Genomic DNA, 5736 nt, shown 5'->3' with positions numbered 1-5736 from the left:
AATGACTGCATTTACCCTCTAGCTTTTGCAGTTGTTGAGGTAGAGAACACTGACACATGGAAATGGTTTCTGTCAAATCTGAAGAGTGACCTGGGAATTCTAAACACAGAGCCATGGACTATAATGTCAGACAAGCAAAAGGGGCTGATCAAGGGAGTGAGGCAGCACTTTCCTGATGCAGAGCACAGACACTGTGTTAGGCATATATGGCAGGATTTTCAGCAAACACACAAAGGAGATGTTCTTAAGAACCAGTTGTGGACTAGTCATCATCGGTGAACATCTCCATGTTGATCGTATCTACTATGACTCATGTTCGACCTTTCGGTCTCTCGTGTTCCGAGGCCATGTCTGTACATGCTAGGCTCGTCAAGTCAACCTAAGTGTTTTGCATGTGTAAATCTGGCTTACACCCGTTGTATGCGAAAGTTAGAATCTATCACACCCGATCATCACGTGGTGCTTCGAAACAACGAACCTTCGCAACGGTGCACAGTTAGGGGAAACACTTTCTTAAAATTTTAGTGAGGGATCATCTTATTTATGCTACCACTATTCTAAGCAAATAAGATGTAAACATCACAAACATCACATGCAAATCATAAAGTGACATGATATGGCCAATATCATCTTGCGCCTTTGATCTCCATCTTTGAGGCGCGGCATGATCACCTTCGTCACCGGCATGACACCATGATCTCCATCATTGTGTCTTCATGAAGTTGTCTCGCCAACTATTACTTCTACTACTATGGCTAACGGTTAGCAATAAAGTAAAGTAATTACATGGCGTTTTCATTGACACACAGGTCATACTATAAATTAAGACAACTCCTATGGCTCCTGTCGGTTGTCATACTCATCGACATGCAAGTCGTGATTCCTTACAAGCACATGATCAATCTCAAACATCACATATATCATTCATCACATCCTTTTGGCCATATCACATCACATAGCATACCCTGCAAAAACAAGTTAGATGTCCTCTAATTGTTGTTGCATGTTTTACGTGGCTGCTATGGGTTTCTAGCAAGAATGTTTCTTACCTACGCAAAAGCCACAACAGTGATATGCCAATTGCTATTTACCCTTCATAAGGACCATTTTCATCGAATCCGATCCGACTAAAGTGGGAGAGACAGACATCCGCTAGCCACCTTATGCAACAAGTGCATGTCAGTCGGTGGAACCTGTCTCACGTAAGCGTACGTGTAAGGTCGGTCCGGGACGCTGCATCCCACAATGCCACCGAATCAAGATAGGACTAGTAACAGTAAGCAAATTGAACAAACCATCGCCCACAACTACTTGTGTTCTACTCGTGCATAGAATCTACGCATAGACCTAGCTCATGATGCCACTTGGGGAACATAGCTGTTGGGTAACGTAGTAATTTCAAAAAAATTCCTACGCACACGCAAGATCATGGTGATGCATAGCAACGAGAGGGGAGAGTGTGATCTACGTACCCTTGTAGACCGACAGCGGAAGCGTTATGACAACGCGGTTGATGTAGTCGTACGTCTTCACGGTCCGATCGATCAAGCACCGAAACTACGACACCTCCGAGTTCTAGCACATGTACAGCTCGATGACGATCCCCGGACTCCGATCCAGCAAAGTGTCGGGGAAGAGTTCCGTCAGCACGACGGCGTGGTGACGATCTTGATGTTCAACTGTCGCAGGGCTTCGCCTAAGCACCACTACAATATTATCGAGGAGTATGGTGGAAGGGGGCACCGCACACGGCTAAGAAAACGATCACGAGGATCAACTTGTGTGTCTAGGGGTGCCCCCTGCCCCCGTATATAAAGGAGCAAGGGGGGAGGCCGGCCGGCCCTAGGGCGCGCCAAGGAGGAGGAGTCCTCCTCCTCCTAGTAGGAGTAGGAATCCCCTCTTTCCTACTCCTACTAGGAGGGGGAAAGGAAGGGGAGAGGGAGAAGGAAAGGGGGGCGCCGCCCCCCTCTCCTAGTCCAATTCGGACCAGAGGGGGAGGGGGTGCGCGGCCCACCCTGGCCGCCCCTCTCTCTCTCCACTAGGGCCCATAAGGCCCATTACTTCTCCCGGGGGGGTTCCGGTAACCCTCCGGCACTCCGGTTTTCTCCGAAATTAGCCGAAACACTTCCGGTGTCTGAATATAGCCGTCCAATATATCAATCTTTATGTCTCGACCATTTCGAGACTCCTCGTCATGTCCGTGATCACATCCGGGACTCCGAACTAACTTCGGTACATCAAAACTCATAAACTCATAATATAACTGTCATCGAAACCTTAAGCGTGCGGACCCTACGGTTCGAGGACAATGTAGACATGACCGAGACACATCTCCGGTCAATAACCAATAGCGGAACCTGGATGCTCATATTGGTTCCCACATATTCTATGAAGATCTTTATCGGTCAGACCGCATAACAACATACGTTGTTCCCTTTATCATCGGTATGTTACTTGCCCGAGATTCAATCGTCGGTATCTCAATACCTAGTTCAATCTCGTTACCGGCAAGTCTCTTTACTCGTTCCGTAATACATCATATCGCAACTAACTCATTAGTTGCAATGCTTGCAAGGCTTATGTGATGTGCATTACCGAGAGGGCCTAGGGATACCTCTCCGACAATCGGAGTGACAAATCCTAATCTCAAAATACGCCAACCCAACATGTACCTTTGGAGACACCTGTAGAGCTCCTTTATAATCACCCAGTTACGTTGTGATGTTTGGTAGCACACAAAGTGTTCCTCCGGTAAACGGGAGTTGCATAATATCATAGTCATAGGAACATGTATAAGTCATGAAGAAAGCAATAGCAACATACTAAACGATCGAGTGCTAAGCTAACGGAATGGGTCAAGTCAATCACATCATTCTCCTAATGATGTGATCCCGTTAATCAAATAACAACTCTTTGTCTATGGTTAGGAAACATAACCATCTTTGATTAACGAGCTAGTCAAGTAGAGGCATACTAGTGACACTCTGTTTGTCTATGTATTCACACATGTATTATGTTTCCGGTTAATACAATTCTAGCATGAATAATAAACATTTATCATGAAATAAGGAAATAAATAATAACTTTATTATTGCCTCTAGGGCATATTTCCTTTAGTAGCAATAATTCAAAAAAAAATCCTACGTGTCACCAAGATCAATCTAGGAGATGCTAGCAACGCGCACGAGAGAGGGAGTGCATCTTCATACCCATGAAGATCGCTAAGCGGGAGCGTTGCAAGAACGCGGTTGATGGAGTCGTACTCGCGGCGATTCAAATCGCGGAAGATCCGATCTAGCGCCGAACGGACGGCGCCTCCGCGTTCAACACACGTACAGCCCGAGGACGTCTCCTCCTTCTTGATCCATCAAGGGGGGAGGAGAAGTTGAGGGAGAGCTCCGGCAACACGACGACATGGTGGTGGAGCTTGCGGTTTTTCTGCAGGGCTTCGCCAAGCTCTACGGAGGAGGAGGTGTTGGAGGAGGGAGGGGCTGCGCCAGGGAAAGGGTGTGGCAGCCCTCCCACCCCCCCACTATTTATAGGGGAAGGGGAGAGGGGGCCGGCCCCCTTGGATCCCATCTACAAGGGGGGCGGCGGCCAAGGGGGGGACTTGCCCCCAAGTTTGGTGGGAGGTGCCCCCACCCCCTAGGTTTTCCAACCCTAGGCGCCTTGGGCCCTTGGGGGCGCACCATCCCACTAGGGGGCTGGTTCTCACCCTTGTTCAGCCCATTAAGTCCCCCGGGGCAGGTGGCCCCACCCGGTGGACCCCCGGACACCTTTCGGTGGTCCCGGTACAATACCGAAAACCCCTGAAACTATTCCGGTGACTGAAACTGGACTTCCCATATATAAATCTTTACCTCCGAACCATTTTGGAACTCCTCGTGATGTCTAGGATCTCATCCGGGACTCCGAACAACCTTCGGCAACCACATACTATTTCCCATAACAACTCTAGCATCACCGAACCTTAAGTGTGTAGACCCTACGGGTTCGGGAACCATGCAGACATGACCGAGACATCTCTCCGGCCAATAACCAACAGCGGGATCTGGATACCCATGTTGGCTCCCACATGTTCCATGATGATCTCATCGGATGAACCACGATGTCGGGGATTCAATCAATCCGTATACAATTCCCTTTGTCCACCGGTATGTTACTTGCCCGAGATTCGATCGTCGGTATCCCCATACCTCGTTCAATCTCGTTACCGGCAAGTCTCTTTACTCGTTCTGTAACGCATGATCCCGTGACTAACTCCTTAGTCACATTGAGCTCATTATGATGATGCATTACCGAGTGGGCCCAGAGATACCTCTCCGTCATACGGAGTGACAAATCCCAGTCTCGATTCGTGCCAACCCAACAGACACTTTCGGAGATACGTGTAGTGCACCTTTATAGCCACCCAGTTACGTTGTGATGTTTGGTACACCCAAAGCATTCCTATGGTATCCGGGAGTTGCGCAATCTCATGGTCTAAGGAAATGATACTTGACATTAGAAAAGCTCTTAGCAAACGAACTACATGATCTTGTGCTATGCTTAGGATTGGGTCTTGTCCATCACATCATTCTCCTAATGATGTGATCCCGTTATCAACAACATACAATGTCCATGGTCAGGAAACCACAACCATCTATTGATCAACGAGCTAGTCAACTAGAGGCTTACCAGGGACATATTACGGTCTATGTATTCGCACATGTATTATGGTTTCCGGTTAATACAATTATAGCATGAACAACAGACAATTATCATGAACAAGGAAATATAATAATAATCATTTTATTATTGCCTCTAGGGCATATTTCCAACAGATTCTGGGCTGGAAAAGGAGAAAAATATTATAGACCTATTCCGCACAACTCCAAAAGTCTTGAAACTCCATGAAAGTCAGTTTTGGAATATATTAAAAATATTGGGCGAAGAAAGCACCAAAGGGGGCCACCCACTATCCACGAGGGTGGGGGCGCGCCCTACCCCCCTGGGCGCGCCCCCCTGCCTCGTGGGCCACCTGGAAGCCCCCGATGCCCATCTTATGGTATAAGGTGTCTTTTGCCCTGGAAAAAATCATAAGGAAACTTTCGGGACGAAGCACCGCCGTCTCGAGCCGGAACCTTGGCGGAACCAATCTAGGGCTCAGGTGGAGCTGTTCTGCTGGGGAAACATCCCTCCGGGAGGGGATAATCGTTGCCATCGTCATCACCATCGATCCTCTCATCGAGAGGGGGTCAATCTCCATCAACATCTTCACCAGCACCATCTCCTCTCAAACCCTAGTTCATCTCTTGTATCTGATCTTTGTCTCAAAACCTCAGATTGGTACCTGTGGGTTGCTAGTAGTGTTGATTACTCCTTGTAGTTGATGCTAGTTGGTTTATTCGGTGGAAGATCATATGTTCAGATCCTTTATGCATATTAATACACCTCTGATTATGAACATGAATATGATTTGTGAGTAGTAAAGTTTGTTCCTGAGGACATGGGAGAAGTCTTGTTATAGGTAGTCATGTGAATTTGGTATTCGTTTGATATTTTGATGAGATGTATGTTGTCTTTCCTCTAGTGGTGTTATGTGAACATCGGCTACATGACACTTCACCATTATTTGGGCCTAGGGGAAGGCATTGGGAAGTAATAAGTAGATGATGGGTTGCTAGAGTGACAGAAGCTTCAACCTTAGTTTATGAATTGCTTCGTAAGGGGCTGATTTGGATCCATATGTTTCAT

Source organism: Triticum urartu, chromosome 2, assembly GCF_003073215.2.
Source record: "Triticum urartu cultivar G1812 chromosome 2, Tu2.1, whole genome shotgun sequence".
In the NCBI taxonomy this organism is placed as follows: domain Eukaryota; kingdom Viridiplantae; phylum Streptophyta; class Magnoliopsida; order Poales; family Poaceae; genus Triticum; species Triticum urartu.
The sequence above is the reverse complement of the archived record's forward strand: the minus strand, read 5'-3'. Positions refer to the sequence as shown.